Genomic DNA, 22,013 nt, shown 5'->3' with positions numbered 1-22,013 from the left:
GGGAGATTTCTGCAGCATATTTGGCAAGTACAGAATCACAGTGTGTACGTGTATATATGAGCTGCGCAAGCTGTTGATATATAAATCCTGTTTAATAATAATAAAAAATAATATGCAGAGTGGTTGGAGGGAAGCTTCCGACAGGCAAAGATGTTTTTATTACAAATTATGTGAGCAGACTGCAGTTCCCCTTTAAGCATGTTATGTTTGGGTGTAGTCTACCACATTTACAGCACAATATTTGTTCTTTTCTCTATATGTACCTATGCCAAAGGTGACTTAAGCTGTCAACAGATTTTCCGGGGGTTTCATAATAAATTATCTGAGGGCCCCATGCTGTAGTATAAAGGTGTAATAAAGTCATAGCATAGATACAATAGAAACACGGCATTGGCGGCAGCAGCAGCAGGTACACATATGGAGAAGAATGGAAGCAGAACATGGACCCGGGCTCCGCCTTGCTGCACTTCCGGATACACAAGGATCGCAAAATGGCCGCCGCGCCGAATCTCTAAGGCGCTCGGGATTTTGACATCTTTACCGCCCCCTCCTTCTACTACATCCTCCCCTTTCCCTCCTCCCTCTGCTTCTCCGACGGCCTGGAAGCCGAAGGTCCGCTTCACAAGACGGCCACCTTGGTACCGCAGCGCTGGCAGGATAAAGGCGGCAGGAGCTGAGTGTAAGGTGAAGGTGTGATGATGGGGGGTGGTGATGTGTCATTGTCTTAGTGAGAGGCGACACATCCACAGTGCTGGAGAAATTCTCCATCGCTCTCTTCTATGCCTAGGGCACACACAGCTTCTGTTAGTAACAGATCGTCTCTTTCTTCATGTACTCAAGGGTTATGTGTGCAGGTAATACAATGTCCTCTTTCACCTGGAGGAGGCAGATCACAGACCGACTGGGCTCAGAGATGGACCGATGATCTGAGCTGGAGATAATGGGCATCATTGCTGCCAATATTCTATATGTTTTAAGGAGATTTCATAGAAGGGAGGGCTTTTTGTGGCCTCCCATTTGGTATTCCGTTGTGTCTATGGCTGGGCCAACTTCTAGATGAGAATGGAGATGGCTTGTTTCATTATCGATGTAGCTTCTAATCATTGTGCTTTGTTATTAATATTTTTCTTCCTATATTTTACTGAAAAACAAACTTTTTGTGGTATCTACATTTTACCTGTTGTGTTCCAGCATTTCGTCTCCACCTCCTAGTTACCATGCTGAATAGAAGAAGAATTAATAAAACCCAGCTTTTTCAGGAATTACTTTTTTCTTTAGACCACTTTCACAATGAAGCGCCGCTAAAACAGCGCTAAAGTGTTGATCGTTTTGCTGGTGCTTTAGCGGCGCTTTTAGGACTCTAGCCGGGCAGGTTTTTTTTAAGGTCACATGACAATATGTAATAATGAGAGCACCACTGTAAAAAACAGAAAGTTCAATGTGGTCAAACAGCGCTGTTTGACCACATTGAACTTTCTGTTTTTTACAGTGGTGCTCTCATTATTATGTTTTGATGCATACGTCTTTTTGATAATATGTTTTAAATAGCTGCTTTTCACACACTTTTACCTATTTATATGATATTTTGGTAAATACTAATATATCCACATTTACTACTTGGAGGTTTGTGTGTCAGACCATTAACCTCTAGGTGATTGACTGAATTGTCAACATATCATTTGTGGCTTCGCATCCTGGCGCTGAGGTGTGTCACTAGGCCTGGTGTGGCACTGTATTAACACATGACAATATGACCTTTAAAAAAGGAAAAAAGACCCGTTTTGCGGTGCATTCAAAACGCTGCCCATTCATTTCAAAGGGCAGGGGCAGTTTTTGGAGCAAAAGCGCTCCCAAGCCGCCCCAAAGAATCTGCTTGCGGGACTTTTCCTAGCGCACCGCCCGAGTGTGAAAGCACCCATTGGACAAACGCCTGAAAACTTCCTCAGGGGGAAAGGGGTCTTAAAGAGAGACCCTGTCACCTACTTTGCAAAAATTGCAGGTAAAACATAAATCCAAGTATTTAAACTGCTTATGAATGCTGTTGCATTGCCACGAAATGAGATTTGCCATCGGATGAGATGGTCCGCCTCCATCACATCCTATTGGCTCACTCCTGTCACGTGACATATTTAAACGTCAAGTATCAACGCGAACATCAGTCTCAGCTAGGCTATCATAGGGAGAGGATCTCCTCTCCCTGTGATAGCTGAAGCTGCACGGAGCTATTTGCGTAGTGCTGCGCCTGCGCACTACTACTTTACCTGCACCCGATGCTCTACTTTCTGTTCCCCGTTCCCTGAGCCTTAACGGGGGACGGGGAGTAGAGCTGCGGACGCGGGGTGTAGTTACTCTGAGTCTGATTGAGCTGCTGATATTACATACTGTTTACAGACAAATAACATGCATAAAGTACTGTATATTAAATGTACATAATACTTCATGGGAATATTTTTTTTACAACTCGTAGTCTGGTGACTCGGTCTCTTTAACTAAAAAGTTCATGCATTTATTTTATATTCTTTATTATTTTTTTTATTTTTGTCAGAAGCACAGCACATAATATGGATCAAAACCTGGAGATGCTTCATAATTTTATTTTTACTTTTTTTTAGGTGATTTAATTTTGCAGTTGTACTCCAGGCAGAATTTTGTTTATTAGACGTGCAAAAACCTTCGATACAGTTCCCTATAAAACACTTCCAAGGTTCGACGAAATCCGGGCGCCGGGTCGCAATTGCGACTAGAATTAGCGACCTGGGGAAGGAAGCATAGGCCTGCAGAAGGCCGCAAAGCCTCAATTACCGGCCGGCGCGGCCCAACGTGATCGGGCGGCGGGGGAGGTGAGGGCACACGGAGACACACGATACCACAGGCCTATGCTTCCTTCTGTGATCTGGCACCATCTTGTGGTTGCCGTTGGCATGACAAGACAACCAGCAATGCTAATGGAGATTCCCCTGTGTTTTCACTGCCATCTCCTTCCCTCTAATTAGAATCTCCAAAACATTATCCTATGTTTTTTATTCTGACACCCTAGAGAATAAAATAACGGTCGTTGCCATCATTTCTGTCACACCGTATTTGCGCAGCGGTCTTACAAGCACACTTTTTTGGTAAGAAACACACTTTTTGGAATAAAATACGACAACAGTAAAGTTAGCCCAATTTTTTTTATATTGTGAAAGATAATGTTACACCAAGTAAATTGATACCCAACATGTCACACTTCAAAATTGCGTCCACAATCTCCATAGGCGACGTTTAAAAAAATTCTACAGTGTGCATGTTTTTAGTTAGAGGTGCTCTAGGGCTAGAATTATTTCTCTCGCTCTACCAATACCTCACGTGTTGTTTGAACACTGCTTTTATATGCAGGCGCTACTCACGTATGCGTTCGCTTCTGCGCGCGCGCTCGGTGAGACGTAGTGCATTTCTGGCTCCTAACTTTTTTAGCTGGCTCCTAGATTCCAGGCAAATTTGTCAAACCCTGACTTAAAGGAGTTCTCTGACCTAAAACTTTTAACCCCCGCTGTGCCCGGGCTGTAAAACTATACAAAATAAACTGTCACTTACCTGCCTACGATCCCCCGTTGTTCCGATATCGCCGTCCCGTTCTCCGGTCCCGGTCTCTTCCGCTTCATGTGTGTCGGTGACTCATAGTGCGCTCAGCCTATCAGCGGCCGCGACGGGACATTGCTGCGGTCGCTGATAGGCTGATAGCACTATGAGTCACCGACACACAGGAAGCGGAAGGGGCCCGGGACCGGAGAACGGGACGGCGATATCGGAACAACGGGGGATCGTAGGCAGGTAAGTGACAGTTTATTTTGTATAGTTTTACAGCCCGGGCACAGCGGGGGTTAAAAGTTTTAGGTCAGAGAACTCCTTTAATCTATAAGCTTAGGTCTGCAGGCATCGACCATAAGGTTTGTTCTTGGATAGAAAACTGCTTACAGGGGCGCGTCCAAAGGGTAGTGATAAAAAACTTGTACTCAGACTGGTCTGGAGTGGTAAGTGGGGTACCCCAAGGCTCTGTCTTGGGAGAAATTCTGTTTATTCATAAATGATATAGAGGATGGGATACATAGCTTAATCTCAGTTTTTTCATACGACACACAAATAAGCAGGGCAATAACTTCACATAAGGATATAGAAATTTTACAGAAAGACCGGAACAAAATAATGGAGTGGACAACTACATGGCAAATGAGGTTTAATGTGGAGAAATGTAAAAGAAATGCACTTGGTTAAAAACATAAATGCAAACTACTCACTTGGGGGAGAACTTCTAGGAGAATCAAGGATGCAGAAAAATCTGGGGGTCCTTGTAGAAGACAGAGTGAGCAATAGCATGCAATAGAGCTGCACGATTAATCGCGGAGAATCGTTATCGCGATTCTCCTGCCCCCGCAATCTCACCTGCTGGATTTGGCGATTGTCAGTGTGCGGAGTGAGGCTGCCTGTGTCCCTGTGTTGGAGCCAGCATGAAACGCAAATGGCTCGGAGATACCGGAACTGACGGCAGCTTAGACCCCATTCACATCTGAGCGACAGCCGTGTTCGCGTGTAGCGGCGTATTTTGCCGCGAGTACAAAACGTTCACTTTTTTTTTTTCTCAAAGTCTTCCCATTGCTGTCAATGGGAAAACGCCTATGTCGCCTGAAAAAAAGGGTCCGGGACTTTTTTTCAGGCGACAGGCGTTCGGCGTCTATGAGATGTGAACCATCTCCATAGACAGCAATGGGAATTCTCCCCTCGAGCGACAGAAGCGTCCGGCGTCGGGCGTTTTGTCGCTCAGGTGTGAATGCAGCCTAAGACCAGGAGATGCAGGAACTGACGTCTGACGTCAGTTCTGGTATCTCAGAGCCATTTGCGTTTCACGCTGGTTCCGTCGCGGCCGATGGGCAGCAGGACTATTCTTCCCAGGGGACAGTGCAGCTAGTACAAGGCAAGGCAAGCCTGTACATGTCACACAGGCAAGTGTAAGGCTGTAAGCTGCTGCTAGTATATAATTTATGCAAGTATTCTCTCTGGCAAATATTCATTTTATATATTCTCTGGCAAATATTAACTTTATATATTCTTTTTTCAAATTTTTTACTTGCGAATTTTCGAATTTATAATTTTCAAAATTTCGAATATTCGAATTTTTTATTTTCAAATTTTTCGGAAATTTCTATTTTCGGAAATTTCTATTTTCGGAAATTTCTATTTTCGGAAATTTCTATTTTCTTTATTTTTCTAATTTTTCATATTCGAAAATAAAAAAATCGAATATTCAACATTTCGAAAATGAAAAATTTAAAAAATGAAAAATTAGAAATTCGAAAATTAAAAAATGAAAATTTAGAAATTTCTAATATTCGGAATATCTAAAATGAAAACATTTGAACATTAAAGAGAACGAAAATTTCCGAAAAAACGAATTTTCGTTAAAAAAACGAATTAGAAACGAAACAAATTGCACATGTCTAATCTCCAACAGCCCCTTTAAAAAAGAAAAAAAAACGTATTCATACCCCTTGAAATTTTCCACCTTTTGTCATGTTACAACCAAAAATGTAAATATTATGTGATAGACCAAAACAAAGTGGCACATTATTGTGAAGTGGAAGGAAAATGATAAATGGTTTTAATTTTTTTTTTTTTACAAATAAGTGTGGCGTGCATTTGTATTCAGCCCCCTTTACTCTGATACACCTAACTAAAATCTAGTGGAACCAATTACCTTCGGTAGTCACCTAATTAGTAAATAGAGTCCACCTGTGTGTAATTTAATCTCAGTATAAACACAGCTGTTTTGTGAAACCCTCAGAGGTTTGTTAGAGAACCTTAGTGATAAAACAGTATCATGAAGGCCAAGGAACACACCAGACAGGTCAGGGATAAAGTTGTGGAGAAGTTTAAAGCAGGGGTAGGTTCTAAAATAAAATCCTATGCTTTGAACACCTCACGGAGCACTGTTCAATCCATCATCCAAAAATGGAAAGAGTATGACACAACTGCAAACCTACCAAGACATAGCCATCTACCTAAACTGATAAAGAGAGCATTAATTAGAGAAGCAGACAAGAGGCCCATAGTAACTCTGGAGGAGCTGCAGAGATGAACATATCAGGTGGGAGAATCTGTCCACATGACAATTTATTAGTTGTGCACTCCACAAATCTGGGGCAGATTCACGTAGAATCGCGGCGGCGTAACGTATCGTAGATACGTTGCACCGCCGCAAGTTTTCATCGCAAGTGCCTGATTCACAAAGCACTTGCGATGAAAACTACGCCGGCGGCCTCCGGCGCAAGGCGGGCCAATTCAAATGGGCGTGTGCCATTTAAATTAGGCGCGCTCCCACGCCGGACCTACTGTGCATGCTCCGTTTCGTAGCGTACTTCCGTATTCCCGGAGGTGTTACGCAAACTACGTTAAATTTTACATTTCGACGCAGGAACGACGGCCATACTTTAGACAGCAATACGATTGCTGACTAAAGTTACGGCACCCAAAACGACGACTAAATTTGCGACGGGAAACTAGAGGCGACGTAGCGAACGTGAAAATCCGTCGTGGATCGCCGTAACTCCTAATTTGCATACCCGAAGCTGGTTTATGACGCGAACTCCCCCCAGCGGCGGCCGCGGTACTGCATCCTAAGATCCGACAGTGTAAAACAATTACACCTGTCGGATCTTATGGATATCTATGCGTAACTGATTCTATGAATCAGTCGCATAGATAGAAACAGAGATACAACGGCGTATCAGGAGATACGCCGTCGTATCCCCTTTTGTGAATCTGGCCCATTGTCTTTATGGAAGAGTGTCAAGAAAGCCATAAGAAGTCCCGTGTGCAGTTTGTGAGAAGCCATGGGGAGGAGACCGCAAACGTGGAAGAATGTGCTCAGGTCAGATGAGACCAAAATGTAACTTTCTCTTATCGTCCATGGACGGACACAGCTCCTTATGTCTTGGGTTATGTTCCCTGTTTACAGGGAAGGACTAGGCAGAAACATGTTGGATCATTAAATACATGTTACATTAAAGGAGTTCTCTGACCTAAAACTTTTAACCCCCGCTGTGCCCGGGCTGTAAAACTATACAAAATAAACTTTCACTTACCTGCCTACGATCCCCCGTTGTTCCGATATCGCCGTCCCGTTCTCCGGTCCCGGTCTCTTCCACTTCCTGCGGGTCGGTGACTCACAGTGCGCTCAGCCTATCAGCGGCCGCAGCAATGTCCCGTCGCGGCCGCTGATAGGCTGAGCGCACTGTGAGTCACCGACCCGCAGGAAGTGGAAGAGACCGGGACCGGAGAACGGGACGGCGATATCGGAAAACAACGGGGGATCGTAGGCAGGTAAGTGAAAGTTTATTTTGTATAGTTTTACAGCGCGGGCGTTAAAAGTTTTAGGTCAGAGAACTCCTTTAACAGAGTTGAACAGCCCCGCCCAGGGGACGGTCCCTCCAGACATAACCCTCCTCACTGCAGCTGCAGCCTCAGTTTCGTTCTGCCTAGCAAAGGAGAAGGACGTATGGCTCTCTTTGGGCCCAGCGCCTTGAGGAGAAATTTTCTTTTATTTTCTTTTAATTTTTTTTTAAAGAATCTTTTTCAATTGTCGGCTGAGAGACAGGCTGGATATTTTAGATCCTTGTAGTCTTCTCAGTCCGACCAGCAAGCGTGGGCACACCTTTGCAAAGAGGCTTGGTCTGCCACGCCATACCCCATGACTCCTGGGGTGGCCGGTGAGCTTTGTTCTGAGGTCCACACATGACTGGGCTGTGGTGTTGTCTCACTCACAGTGGACCGGGCCGACAGCTACCTCCATTGCGGTTGTAAGTCTGTCAGGAATGCGTCAGCAAGTCCTCGCTCGGAGGTAAGTACAGTCCCTCCCGCTTAGGTGGGTTGGTACGGCTGGGCATTTCTGGGGTTTGGGGGTTTTCTTCTCCTCCCTACCCTGCTACTTTCCCTCTGCTGCATTGCAAACATTTGCCGCTGTCGGGGGGGGGGGGGGGTGTCTGGCCTGAGGTTTTTTGTGAGGTTTCTGTGTGTATTTTCTTTTTTCTTTTTTTTTACACTTTTAAAAGCCTTAGAGGCTTTTGCTGTTTAAATGCAGCGTTTTGCCGCCATTTGGCCGGCTCTGGCGCCATTTTTGGGGTGGTTTTCAATTGCATTGAAAACTCCCATTGGCGGCCATTTTGCCGTAGCTGTGCTCCGAGGACGTTCGGCGGCCACCTTGGCTGACCCCTAGTGCTAAATCCTACGGTGTACACAGGTCCCTCGGATGCCGCATGTCTCCACAGTGTTTTTTCCTCCCCACACGCAGTGTGCTGTGGGCGGATGGCGCGCTGGGCAGTCTCCTCCTCGGTGAGTCCCCTGGGATACCCCCGACCAGCACAGCGAAGGGTGAGTTGCCCTGAATTGCATTGGAGCTTCTGTTTTGTGGTAAAACACAATTGCATTTTATACATACACACACTATGTGTATGTGTTGCTCTATTTGGGGTCAGTATCTAGTCCTTCCCCTACATGTTTGTGATGGCAGCAGGTGCATAATACCTGGGATCCCACAGATGTTTCTTACTGTTTGTCCTGGACACCTTGGTGCCAGGGTGGGGGTCAAAGGAGTGCCCCCCCTTTATCCCCTGGGGAATGCTCTGTATGGAGCCATGGACCAGATACCTGGGGGTGCAGGATAAGGCACTTAGAGGTGTGCTTCTCACTGCTGTACAGGACTCCCTGTAGCTGGATAGTGCAGCTGGGTTTCCGCTGAGGGCTTGGTCTTTTTTGGGATCACACAAATCAGACCGCTCTGTGTAGGTTTTCCTTCTGTGCCCTTCCTTGCTAATTTTTAAGATGCGGAATGAGAAAATCCACTAAGGGCTTTTGTAGTCCCTCACCACCTGGCGGCTTAGTGCCCCTTGAGGGGAGCCTTTTTAAGAGAGTGGGTTTCGCCTCCGGTGGTGGACCCTCTGGGGGTCATGTATAGTTGACCACCCTCCCTATTGCGGGACACCCCCGCTTGTATGCATTTGACTGAGAAGATCCGAAGTTCTGACACGTTCCGTGTCTATCATGCTGGGGTCTGTCTTGTGGCCACTACTCTGGAATCCCAGTCGCTCACAGAGTGAGCATGTTGCACCATACAGTGGAGGAGCGCCAACTTTCCCGAAGTTATTAGGCTAACAGACCTGCGGGTCCAGGGCCTTGTATATGTCTGATGTTTCACTGGATGCCGCGCCCTTGATATTCAGGGCTTTGGTTTCAGAGATGGCGCCTTCTCTGGTTGGAATGCTGGTCTGCTGGCCAGGCCTCTAACATACGCCCTGACAGATTTACCCTTTTTTGGGTGGGAGACCTTTGGGTCCTCGCTGGACGAGATTATCAAGGATGTCACTGGAGGTTAGAGCGCTCTCCTCACTCAGGCCTCCAGGGGAAAGGGGCCCTGCCGTGGGCCGGGTCCTTCTTTTTCCACATCAAAGTGGTCTTTTTTTGTCAGTCGGGGTCCGCTGGCGAACCTCCCGGGCCGACAAGGGTTTAGCTGGGGGGCTGATCCGTCCCTGGGTGCGTAAGCCAATCGCGTCGGCACCCGAACCCGCCAATGTATGTAGCTTCTGCTGCCCGTCTCTGAGGTGGTGGGTCGCCTTTGCTGTTTACAGCTCGGTGAACCTCCCTGCTCTCCGACAGTGGGTCTGCGAGATGGTATCTTCGGAGTACAAGATAGGGTCCCTTCCAATCCACCGAACAGTGTCTGCCTTTGGGCAGTGTGGGACTTGCTAAGCTGCGGTGTGATTTTATATTTTCCGCAGGACTAGTGGTTTGAGGGATTCTATCCAAATCTGCTCTCGGTCCCAAGGATGGGCATGGTCCATCTGATTTTGGGCTTCAAGGGCCTAAAAGGCCTTTGTGAATGATGGGTAGGTCCGCTCGGAATCCATTCTTTCGGTGGGGTAGCCACTTGCACTTCGGTGCAGAAGGCCATAGGTACGACCCACAATGGGACTGCTACCTGTATAGCTTTTAGCTGCGCTCCATCCAGGGGACTTTCTGGCGTCCTTGGACATTAGGACGCATACATGCATGTTCCACTTTGCGCAAGTCAGAGGTTTTCTGTGCCTCGCGATGGGTATGCTGTGGTCCTTCCTTTTGAACTGGCGCCAGCACCAATGGTTTTCACCAAGGAGTTTTGCACTTATCCTAACCTTGTTGGGACAGCGAGGCTTTGCCATTGTGGCTACTTAAGACGACTTCCTGACTCAGAAGTGGGTGTTAAACATTTGGAGTCGGTCCTGGTTCCGACTCAGTTTGGAGTACTCACGACTTCCGGGCTCCTCGGTGGCGAAGGTCTTTTTTCCCCCTGGAGAACTTGCAGACTCTTCAGTTGGCGGTGATTATTGACACGCAATCGGTCTCTCCGTTTGCAAGCAAATCCTAGGTCTGTGGGTAGCCTCCTCCGAGGCGGTACCGTATGCCCAGTTCCACAATCTTGTTTTTTTCCAGAGGGTATACCGGCAGGCAGGCTACTGGAGTCGCATGATGTTGAACCAGGACAACTGGTCTTGGCACATGGAGTCAACTCCCTTGCAGGAGGTGAGCCTCGCAGGGCCTGGGTCTCCTAGCCACTCGTCTCAGCCGCAGGGGTATCAAGGTTCGTGGCCAGATCTAGCGATCTGGTACAGACGCGCAACTTGCGCTGGTGGCCCTGTGGGGTCTGTCTCTGCGACTTTATGCCTTTCCCCCATTGTAGTGGCTTCCCCGGCTGCTCCACAGAGTGGAGGCTGAGGAATCCCGATGATTTTAATAGCTCCAGATCCTTGGTGCGCCAATTTCGGGCGCCTGGTAGCGGAGATACCCTGGCGGTTGCCAGGGCACGAGGTCCTTCTGTCTCGAGGTCCCATACTTCCCCCTGTTGTACAGTCACTGACTTGCTCAACAGGGCTATTGGAAGCCAGACTTTAACCGCTTAACGACCGCCGCATGTATATGTCCGTTCACAGAATGGCACGTACAGGCATATGGGCGTACATGTACGTCCCTGCCTTTCCGGTACATGCGGCGGTCGGAAACCCGCGGGGAGCGATCTGAGACGAGGGCGCGGCTATTTGTTTCTAGCCGCCCCCTCGCGATCGCTCCCCGGAGCTGAAGAACGGGGAGAGCCGTATGTAAACACGGCTTCACTGTGGCAGCTGCATCGATCGTGTCATCCCTTTTTATAGGGAGACACGATCGATGACGTCAGACCTACAGCCACACTACCCTAAAGTTGTAAACACACACTAGGTGAAACATAACTCCTTCAGCGTCCCCTGTGGTTAACTCCCAAACTGCAACTGTAATTTTCACAATAAACAATGCAATTTAAATGCATTTTTTGCTGTGAAAATGACAATGGTCCCAAAAATGTGTAAAAATTGTCTGAAGTGTCCGCTATAATGTCGCAGTCACGAAAACAATCGCTGATCGCCGCCATTAGTAGTAAAAAAAATATTTTTTAAAAAATGCAATAAAACTATCCCCTATTTTGTAAACGCTATAAATTTTGCGCAAACCAGTTGATAAACGCTTATTGCGTTTTTTTTTGTTTTTTTTTTACCAAAAATAGGTAGAAGAATACGTATCGGCCTAAACTGAGGGGAAAAAAATGTTATGTTTTTGGGGGATATTTATTATAGCAAAAAGTAAAAAATATTGAATTTTTTTTCAAAATTGTCGCTCTATTTTTGTTTATAGCGCAAAAAAAAAAAAAACGCAGAGGTGATCAAATACCACCAAAAGAAAGCTCCATTTGTGGTAAAAAAAGGACGTCAATTTTGTTTGGAAGCCACGTCACACGACCACGCAATTGTCTGTTAAAGCGACGCAGTGCCGAATCGCAAAACCTGGCCTGGGCATTTAGCTGCCTAAAGGTCCGGGGCTTAAGTGGTTAAGGGACCGGGGTCTATCTGACTCGGTCACCTCAACAATGCTGAGGGCACGGTAGTCTTCTTCCGGTGGACCTACCGTCGCGTCTGGCGGACCTACATCTCTTGGTGCGAAGAGATGGAGTGACGTACTCGGGGGTCCATCGGCCTGCTGTTTTTACAGCTTGGTGGATCAAAAAATAGCTTAGAGCACCGTTTGGGGGCAGATTTCAGCCTTGGCTGTGTTCTTTCAGTGGCCTTTTTGCGGCCGTTCCCTGGTGGGTACCTTTTTTGTGGAGGGGGCTTGTCCTATACTTTCCCCCCTTGGCCCATCTCTTCCCCCATGAGTTTTGACTCTGGCGTTCTCGGTTCTTCAGGAATCTTCCTTTTGGAAACAGAGAGATTTTCTCTTGACACTATCTCAGAAGTGGCCCCTTTAAGTGGCCTTTACCTCTGTTAGAGGGGTTTCTGAGTTGGCGCTCTTGTCTTGCAAGCCGCCATGTTTGATCCTTCATAGCCTTAGGTGGTGGTGCGTCCGCGACCTTTCCCTTCTTCCAAAGGTGGTTTCCACTTTTTTGCCGGAATAAGGACACTGTTTCTCACATCCTTCTGTCCTCGGCCGCCGCATCCTACGAAGGTTGTCTTTCATACTTTAGGCGTGGTACACTCTTTGCGTGTGTACCAGCCTGCTGCGGCTCCGTTTCGGAAGATCTGACTCTTTTGTGTCGGTGTCTGGTAGGCTGTCATACAGGCCTATGTTGTTAAGGTGCTGGTCCCCCTTTTCCGGTCCGACAGCACGCGTCGGTCTCAGGTGTGCGAGGCGGCGACTTGGTCGTCCGTTCACATTCTTTCCAGAATTTACATGGTTGCTGTGAGCGCATCTTCTGATGCTTCTTTCGGCCGCTAGGTTTTTGCAGGCGGCTGTTTAAAGTTGCACCTCCTCTTTTGAGAAGCTCTGCTTGTTTTGGGGTGAAGTTAAGATTGGTTTTACTGATATATTTCTCACTCCTCGTTTTGACACTGCTTGGGGACGTTCCACTTGTCAAGACTTAAAGAATCACTAAAGGAAAAAAAATGTTGTGCTAAAATGACTGTTTACATGGTATAGAGACAGAATAGTTAAATGATTCCTTTTAAAAATGATTGAAAAGCAATTCAATTCAATCATATATTGTACCTTGGTTTCTACTTTCGTTTCTCTGCTCTTCACTTCCTGCTTCTCTGCACTGTTCATGTGACCATAGTGCTTATAACTACATTTCCCAGTATCCTTTGCAGTTTAAAAAAATCGGGCATGAGGGCTCTCTCACAGTTTTTGCATAAACCGCCCACTATACCTCCCAACGATGATTATTCAAAGCTTCTAAACACACACAAAGCCATACATGCTTCTCCCAGTCTTCCCCTTACAGTATATTACACTGACTTTAAGATTTTACATTATTTTTGAGCTTGTCTGCAAGGTTTTCTCCGTTCAGGTGCTGCTTGCAGTAAACTCAGTGTAGTGTGTTCGATATGGAAGTTTTACACTTAGCAAGGGGTGGGGTCCAGGCAGGGCAGTGGTTTCCTAAAACGAAACTTATTGGAAGAGAGGAGATGCTGGGGTGTTAAAGACACACCCAGTAATTCACACCTCCTTGCTGTCTGGATTCTCTGGAAGACGTACACAACGTGCAGACGCAGATATGTAGTCTCCAGAGCACGTTTGTCCACACAGCATGAATCCCTTGCTCTGCTATGCTTTTCTCAAACAGACAACCAGGAAGTGGGGAGAACAGAAAAGCCATAGATCAACATCTGAGCTAAAACGAACAATGAGGGCATGAAAACAGCACTGCACTAAGGTAAAGGAAGCTATTTAGCTTATAACATTTTTTCCTTTACTGACCCTTTAAGGATTTTCTGTACTCACCGTAAAATCCTTTTCTCTGACGTCCATGGACGGACGCAGCTCCCACCCCTCCTTTTTAGGTTTGTACTGCTTGTTACAAACTGAGGCTGCAGTGAGGAGGGTTATGTCTGGAGGGACCGCCCCCTGGGCGGGGCTGTTCAACTCTGTTAATGTAACATGTATTTAATGATCTAACATGTTTCTGCCTAGTCCTCTCCTGTAAACAGGGAACATTACCGACTTGTCAAGACTTAAGGAGTGTCCATGGACGTCAGAGAAAAGGATTTTACGGTGAGTACAAAAAATCCTATTTTTCGGCCTAAGGCCTCTTGCACACGATACTCCTGTTTGAGCATCTACCTTTTCAGCCTTTTCCTTTTTTTTAATGTATTTTAGCGCATATGCGGTCGTGCAATTTTTGCACACATTTCCACGCATGTGCAGAAGCTTGTTCTCACAGCAACAGTGTCAAATCTGTGTGAATTTGCGCACAAACGTGCGTGAATGCGCGCATGAGGCGTAAATTACTGACCAAAAATGCAGATTTTCTTTTTTTCTATTTATTTTTCTTTTTTTACTGAATAATACACGGCGCTTGTTTACACGCCTGTGTGCATAGGCACATTAAAATGAATGGCTGTATTTTAGCCCAGTAAAAAAATAAGCTGTACTGAGCATTTTCAAGCCTCAGTGTGCATGAGGCCCCAGGCTGCATTCACACCTCGGCGTACAAAATCGCGGCGACAAATAGCGGCGTTTTGTACCGCGATTTGCGGCGACTAAACGCCGCGATTGTGTATGCAGCCTTCACCCCCTCTATGGAGATGGTTCACATCTCCTATGCTGAACGCCGAAAGCCGCCTGAAAAAAAGGTCCGGGACTTTTTTTGCAGGCGTTCGGCGTGGAGATGTGAACCATCTCCATAGAGGTGCATGTTAAATCATCCCTCTGGCGTCTCGGGGCTGCAGCGGCGTCGCACTACAGGCGTATATACGCCTAGGTGTGAACGGGGGCATAAAGTAAAAATGCCATGTGTGGTTGAAAACTAATGCCACGTACACACGACCGTTTTTCGGGTTCTAAAAAATTAAGTTTTTTTTTTTATGTCATTAAAAACGATCGTGTGGGCTTCAGAGCATTTTTCGGGTTCTAAAAAATGGGCAATTTTTTTTTTCGAACATGCTCTATTTTTTTACGACGTGTTTAACGTTGTTGTTTTTAAGGTTGTAAAAAATGGTCGTGTGTAGAGGTCGACCGATATTCGGTCATTTTGGAGAAATCGGCATCGGCCGATTATTATCCAAATGTGGCCGATATTTAACATATCTGCATCAGCAGAGTGTGGAGAAGGGAGGAGGAACATGGGGTTCCTCCTCCCTTTTCCACACTGTCTGCAGAGCAGCGCCATGTTTGTGAAACACTAAGGAGAGAGAAGGGAGCGGTCATTGGCATGGTCTGATGTCGTTGTGGGCGGGATTCAGCTGTCCAACACCAGCCAATGGGATGAGATCATTAGCTGGATAGCTGCTGGGGCCCACCCACCTCCAACATCACGATGAATCTGAGCCTCCCTCTCTCTCTCTGCAGCACCATGTGAAACTGTATGGAGAGAGAGTTTCACACAGCTACATGGGGTTCCTCCTCCCTTCTCCACACTGTCTGCAGAGCAGCGCCGTGTGTGTGTGAAACACTAAGGGCCCTTTCACACTGGTGCGTTTTTGCGGTAAAAATAGCGCTAATAAAACGCTCCCCATGCCCCTCTCCATTGAAATGAATTAAAAACGCGGTGTTTTACCGTGATTTTAACGCTGCGTTTTTACCGCGTTTTTACAGCGGTTTTTAATTCATTTCAATAGAGGGGGCATGGGGAGCATTTATGGGCGTTTTAATAGTGCTATTTTTACAGCGAAAGCGCTGGAAAAACGCACCAGTGTGAAAGGGCCCTAAGGAGAGAGAGAGAGAGAAGGGAGCTGTCATTGGCACGGTATGATGTCAGGGTGGGCGGGACCCGGGGTGGGCGGGACTCAGCTGTCCAACACCAGCCAATGGGATGAGATCATTGGCTGGATAGCTGCTGGGGCTCGCCCACCTCTGGTCCCACTCACCTCCAACATCACGATGAATCTGAGCTCCTCTCTCTCTTCTCTGCAGCACTATGTGAAACTGTATGGAGAGAGAGAGCTTCACACAGCTACATTATGGGCTGTGAAACCTGCCAGTGCCATCTGCTAATGCCAACCAGCCAGTGCCATCCAGTGCCAACTAGTACCATCCAGTGCCACCTGCCAATGCCATCCATTGCCAACTAGTGCCACCTGCCAATGCCATCCATTGCCAACTAGTGCCACCTGCCAACTAGTGCCATCTGTTAATGCCAATTAGTGCCATCCAGTGCCACCTGCCAATGCCAACTAGTGCCACCTGCCAGTGCCATCTGCCAGTGCTAACTATTGCCATCCAGTGCCACCTGCCAGTGCCATCTATTGCCAATTAGTGCCACCTGACAATCAGTACCATCCAGTGCCACCTGCTAGTGCCATCTGCCAGTGCTAACTATTGCCATCCAGTGCCACCTGCCAGTGCCAATTAGTGCCACTTGCCAGTGCCGCCTTAATGCCACGTGCCAATCAGTGACATCTGCCAGTGCCACCTGCCAATGCTAACTAGTGCCATCCAGTGCCACCTGCCAATCGGTGCCATCTGCTAGTGCCAATTAGTTCCATACAGTGCAACCTGTCAGTGCCAATCAGTGCCACCTGCCAAAAAAAATAAAAAATCGGCCTAAAATATCGGCCGCAAAAATCGGCATCGTATATCGGCCGCCCCGATTTCTAAATATCGGCATCGGCCAGGGAAAAACCCATATCGGTCGACTTCTAGTCGCGTGTGGGCTTTAACAACGTGAAAAATCCGTGCATGCTCAGAAGCAAGTTATGAGACGGGAGCGCTCGTTCTGGTAAAACTACCATTCGTAATGGAGTAAGCACATTCATCACGCTGTAACAGACAGAAAAGCGCAAATCGTCTTTTACTAACATGAAATCAGCTAAAGCAGCCCAAAGGGTGGCGTCATCCGAATGGAACTTCCCCTTTATAGTGCTGTTGTACGTGTTGTATGTCACCGCGCTTTCCTAGAGCATTTTGTTTTTCACGATCGTGTGTAGGCAAGCCCGTTTTAATGATCGGGTTGAAAAAAAACATTGTTTTTTCTAGACCCTTAAAAACGTCATTTTTTAGAACCCGAAAAACGGTTGTGTGTACGCGGCATAACACTGCACATCACCCTGAACACACCATTCCCACCGTAAAATATGGTGATGGCAACATCATGTTGTGGGGATGCTTTTCTTCAGCGGGGACAGGGAAACTGGTCAGAGTTGATAGGAAGATGGAGCCAAATACAGGGCACTCTTAGAAGAAAACCTGTTCGATTCTGCAAAAGACTTGAGACTCGGGTGGAGGTTCATCTTCCAGCAGGACAACGACCCTAAACATACAGCCAGAGCTACAATCGAATGGTTTAGATCAGGGGTCTCCAAAGTACGGCCCGCAGGCCACATCCGGACCGCAGCTTCAGTCATCAGACTCACTGCTTTGCCTTCTGACAGGCATTGAGGGAGTGTGCTAACAAAACCTATGTTATTTCAGTGCAGACCTGCTGCACCTCTCAGCTCCTCCCCTGGAGTTAGTTTCATTTTAGCTGTAACAGCTTGTCTGTGTAAAAGGGGTGGGAGCTGGGAAATACAACATGTCTGCTCTAATGCCAGCTCCTCAGAAGCAGCACAGAACACACTGATCTACGGGGAAACTTGCAGACAGACAGTGATGGGGAAAAGAATGTGCTGGGGGGGAGAGAAGGCTGGGAACACAAGTATAGAGGGGGGACAAAACTGTGTGTGGTGGGAGATCGGATGGGGATGTGGTGGGAGCTCTGATGGGGATGTAGTGATGGCTCTGATGGGGATGTGGTGATGGCTCTGATGGGGATGTGGTGATGGCTCTGATGGGGATGTGGTGATGGCTCTGATGGGGATGTGGTGATGGCTCTGATGGGGATGTGGTGATGGCTCTGATGGGGATGTGGTGATGGCTCTGATGGGGATGTGGTGATGGGGATGTGGTGATGGCTCTGATGGGGATGTGGTGATGGCTTTGATGGGGATGTGGTGATGGCTTTGATGGGGATGTGGTGATGGCTTTGATGGGGATGTGGTGATGGCTCTGATGGGGATGTGGTGATGGCTCTGATGGGGATGTCGATGTGGTGATGGCTCTGATGGGGATGTCGATGTGGTGATGGCTCTGATGGGGATGTCGATGTGGTGATGGCTCTGATGGGGATGTCGATGTGGTGATGTAGATGTGGTGGTGGCTCTGGTGTGGATGTGGTGGTGGCACTGGTGTGGATGTGGTGGTGGCTCTGGTGGGGATGTGGATGTGGTGGTGGCTCTGGTGGGGATGTGGATGTGGTGGTGGCTCTGGTGGGGATGTGGATGTGGTGGTGGCTCTGGTGGGGATGTGGATGTGGCTCTGGTGGGGATGTGGATGTGGTGGTGGCTCTGGTGGGGATGTGGATGTGGTGATGGCTCTGGTGGGGATGTGGATGTGGTGATGGCTCTGGTGGGGATGTGGATGTGGTGATGGCTCTGGTGGGGATGTGGATGTGGTGATGGCTCTGGTGGGGATGTGGATGTGGTGATGGCTCTGGTGGGGATGTGGATGTGGTGATGGCTCTGGTGGGGATGTAGATGTGGTGATGGCTCTGGTGGGGATGTGGATGTGGTGATGGCTCTGATGGGGAACACTGGTGTAAGGCCTCATGCACACTTAATATTTGGCCCTGGTGCACAAGGCTCTGGCATTTAGGTGCACCATCCAACCCTGCTAATGGCAGCCTTTTTTTAAATTCTGCTCTATTCCATAGCTGAGGAGTCATTTATAAATGGCCTCTTTTTTTTTTTTTTTCAGCCCGCGAATATCTGTAAAATATACAATGTGGCCCTCAAAGTAAAAAGTTTGAAGACCCCTGGTTTAGATCAAAGAATTTTAATGTGTTAGAATCCAATTGAGAATCTGTGGCAAGACTTGAAAATTGCTGTTTACAGAAAATCTTGTTCACAATTGTGTCACAGGGTATGAATACTTTTTCAAGGCAGTGTATTAAATGTCTCAGGGTTATATTTGTTAAGCAGTACAGGAGTTCAGTACCACCGGGTTAAAATATTGTAATTGTTCTTTTGGATCGAGAGGTTGATCCTTTTTTGTGCGGCAATGAAAATAAGTTCCCAGTTGTCATTTGAAAGCTCCAGCTGTAGGTCCTTTTCTCAAGCCTGGCATGCTTACCTTGAGTTAGATGTGGACGCAAAGAACATTGAATGAATGTTCGAAATCGCATGTCGTGGAGGCAAGGATTGGGAGCAAAGTGATTCAAACTGGTGGACGCACAAGATACCAATGAGGAGTGATCAATTTCATGAAGGAAGTGGAATATTTGAAAATATGTCCAGCAAGGAAATTGGTGTCCTAACATACTTGTGGACACAGTGTTGAGATTTAAGAGTTTACCATACTGAAATAAATGATGAGCTAACACAGAGTGTTTACTAAAAATTGGGTATTGCCATAGCTTTATTATTTTTTTTTTTAATACACATTTATTCAGGCAACAAAAAACCCAGTCTTGTTTGATACAGAAAAGGCCCTCTTCCCTTAAAGGACTGTAAGGTCCCCTCTCCGGGGAATATTTACATCCTGCGCCAGAAGTCATGCCTTAGCATAGAGCCCTACGGAAGTCTATGGGTCTTCTCTTCCTGTATCTCTCATGGAAATACAGGGAGATGAGTCCCATAGACTTCTACAGGGCTATATTAATCAGGTGCAGCCAGGACACAGGACTTTCAGCGCAGGATGTAAACAATCACCCAAGGCCATGGCTGTTGGCTTGAGGTAGGCGTGCACCTCTGGTAATGTAGGTGGGATCAAAAAGGTCACCTTAAAGAGGCAAACACGATAAGTGCACTTTCTTTGAAAGTACACTTATCCATTAATATCAGGACCGTAAGACTGGTGGCCATTATGCCTGCTGTTACCCTGACCACCAGTCTTGTACGCTGCCCCCTTTAGTTCTTTAGAAAGGGAGCAGTGAGGTAATTTTATGTTTTCTGTGTTTGCTGTAGTGGGCAGACCTAGGACTCCCTTTCTGAACTGCCCACTGGACCATAGGTTGGTTGATGGTCCAGGGGACTCCTGGTCTGTCCCATCTCCTATCCGCTTATACTAAGACTGGCAGGCCATCCCACATGCCCATCCATTCCGTACATTAAATCCCAGTGCATGGTGTGAATTGTATTCTCAGTGAGCACCACCAAACACTAAGATTACAGCGATAAAAACGGACGGTTGATCCATGTTTGTATGCCCCTTCTACCAACCCCCTACCTGTTATTTATAGGACAGTCTATTTACTTTTTGTGTGACCATTGGCTGTTTATTACCCCGTCCACAAGTCTTTAAATCTTATTAACAGTGAGAATGAACGTCGTAACCATTTCTTTGCTAAATTATGAAGTTTTATTGTGTTAAAAATAAAGAATAGGATCTTTCTTATGCACATATTTAATTAGTCATTGTGAACACATTGAAATAAAATCCCATTGTAGTACAATAAATATAATTACATTGGTCAACACATTTATTTTGTCTAAGTAATTTTTCTTGCCTTTATGTTTTTTTTTTTTCTGTCACATGACAGCACAGCTACATCACGCCCCTCTTCACCACAGCGAGGGACGTATCTATTTACACATACACAGTGGGGAACCATCTGTGGCCTTATGCCACATGCCACTATCCAGCAGATATTTGGCCTTATGCCACTATCTAGCAGGTGGATAGTGGGTGGGATTATATCACAGCCAGCTGGTGGGTGGACTAAAACACACAGCAGGGAGGTAACGCAGGGTGGATGCATGACTGACCAATGAAAATACAGGCACTCTGATCGACAGCACAGCATCCTGTACAAGGATAAAAACTGACTACTGCAGAATGGATCTGCTTCTATGCCTGTTGTGGCCAGTTTGAAATAGCCAAAAAAAAAGTTAAGAATACTAAGTTTTTAAAATGAAAGTACAATTAAATAAAACATTTCTGTGTAGATTTTTTAATAATGACATGTATAAACACACATACTGTATATTGCATCTTCATTTTTGTGGTAACATACACTTCAATGGCACTTACGGAGCAATTCACTTGCAGGGCTCGACAAATCCCAGGTCGCCATGGCGACTAGAAATTGTGTTCTGGTACCTGGGCTTTTGTCAGCCCATTCCCAGGCTGAGCAATTCCTATTGCCCGACGTGTCGCACAAGCAGTTCTGGGTACCAGACAGCTGGTTGCCGACCACATGGCTGCGATTTTGACAAGACAGTCGTACGACTGTGCATCCGACTTTGCCCCACAACTTGAAGTACAACTTCAATGAGCAGGGACCCAACTTTGATCCCCCAATAATTAGGAGGAACTCAATGCCAATTAAAAAAAAAAAAAAAAAATGTCATGGGTTCCCCCTTCATGAGCATACTGGGCCCTTCGTTCTGGTATGTCTTTTAAGGGGAACCCGGACGCCGAAAAAACGATGTGGGGTCCCCCTCAAAATCCATACCAGACCCTTATCCGAGCACCAGCCCGTCTGGTCAGGAAAGGGGGTGCGGACGAACGAGCGCCCCCCCTCCTGAGCCGTACCAGGCTGCATGCCCCCAAAGCACATTGCCCCCATGTTGATGAGGACAAGGGCCCCTTACCGACAACCCTGGTCGTCGGGGTCTGCTGGCGGGGTGCTTATCGGAATCTGGGAGCCCCCTTTAATAAGGGGGCCCCCAGATCCCGGCCCCCCCACCCTAGGTGAATGAGTTTGGGTTACATCGTACCCCTACCCATTCACCTGGAGGAAAAGTGTCAAAAAAATAAACCCACTACACAGGTTTTTAAAATCATTTATTACTCAGCTCCGGGGGTCTTCTCTGCTCTCCGGGGGTCTTCTTCTGACTTCGGGGGGTCTTCTTTCATCTTCTCCGCTCTCTTCTGCTCTCCGGTGTCGTCTCCACGCTCCCCGGTTCTTCTCCCGCTCTCCGGTGTCTTCTTCCTTCTGCCGGGCTGCGCCACCGCTATCTTCTTTGAAGCTCTTTTACTAGCGGCGGCCAGCCCGGTCTTCCTTGTCGCCTTCT

General features: G+C 47.0%; 1 protein-coding gene across 4 annotated transcripts in view; it reads left to right on the top strand.

Annotated features, from left to right (window-relative positions):
• Positions 1 to 510: 510 nt before the first annotated feature.
• The window catches only part of C3H5orf24 (chromosome 3 C5orf24 homolog), a 122,353-nt gene continuing 100,850 nt past the window's right edge, over positions 511 to 22,013 (top strand). The window contains exon 1 of one of the 4 annotated variants that reach the window (XM_040344764.1): positions 511 to 679. The gene's annotated coding sequence lies outside the window, so the exon portion shown is untranslated. Of the gene's footprint in view, positions 685 to 22,013 lie in introns of all 4 variants that reach the window. The other 3 variants (XM_040344763.1, XM_040344760.1, XM_040344761.1) reach the window with 3 other exon arrangements.

The sequence above is a fragment of the Rana temporaria genome, chromosome 3 (assembly GCF_905171775.1).
Source record: "Rana temporaria chromosome 3, aRanTem1.1, whole genome shotgun sequence".
NCBI classification, from domain to species: Eukaryota; Metazoa; Chordata; class Amphibia; order Anura; family Ranidae; genus Rana; species Rana temporaria.
Note: the sequence above shows the minus strand (reverse complement) of the source record. Positions and strands in the feature narration are given on the sequence as shown.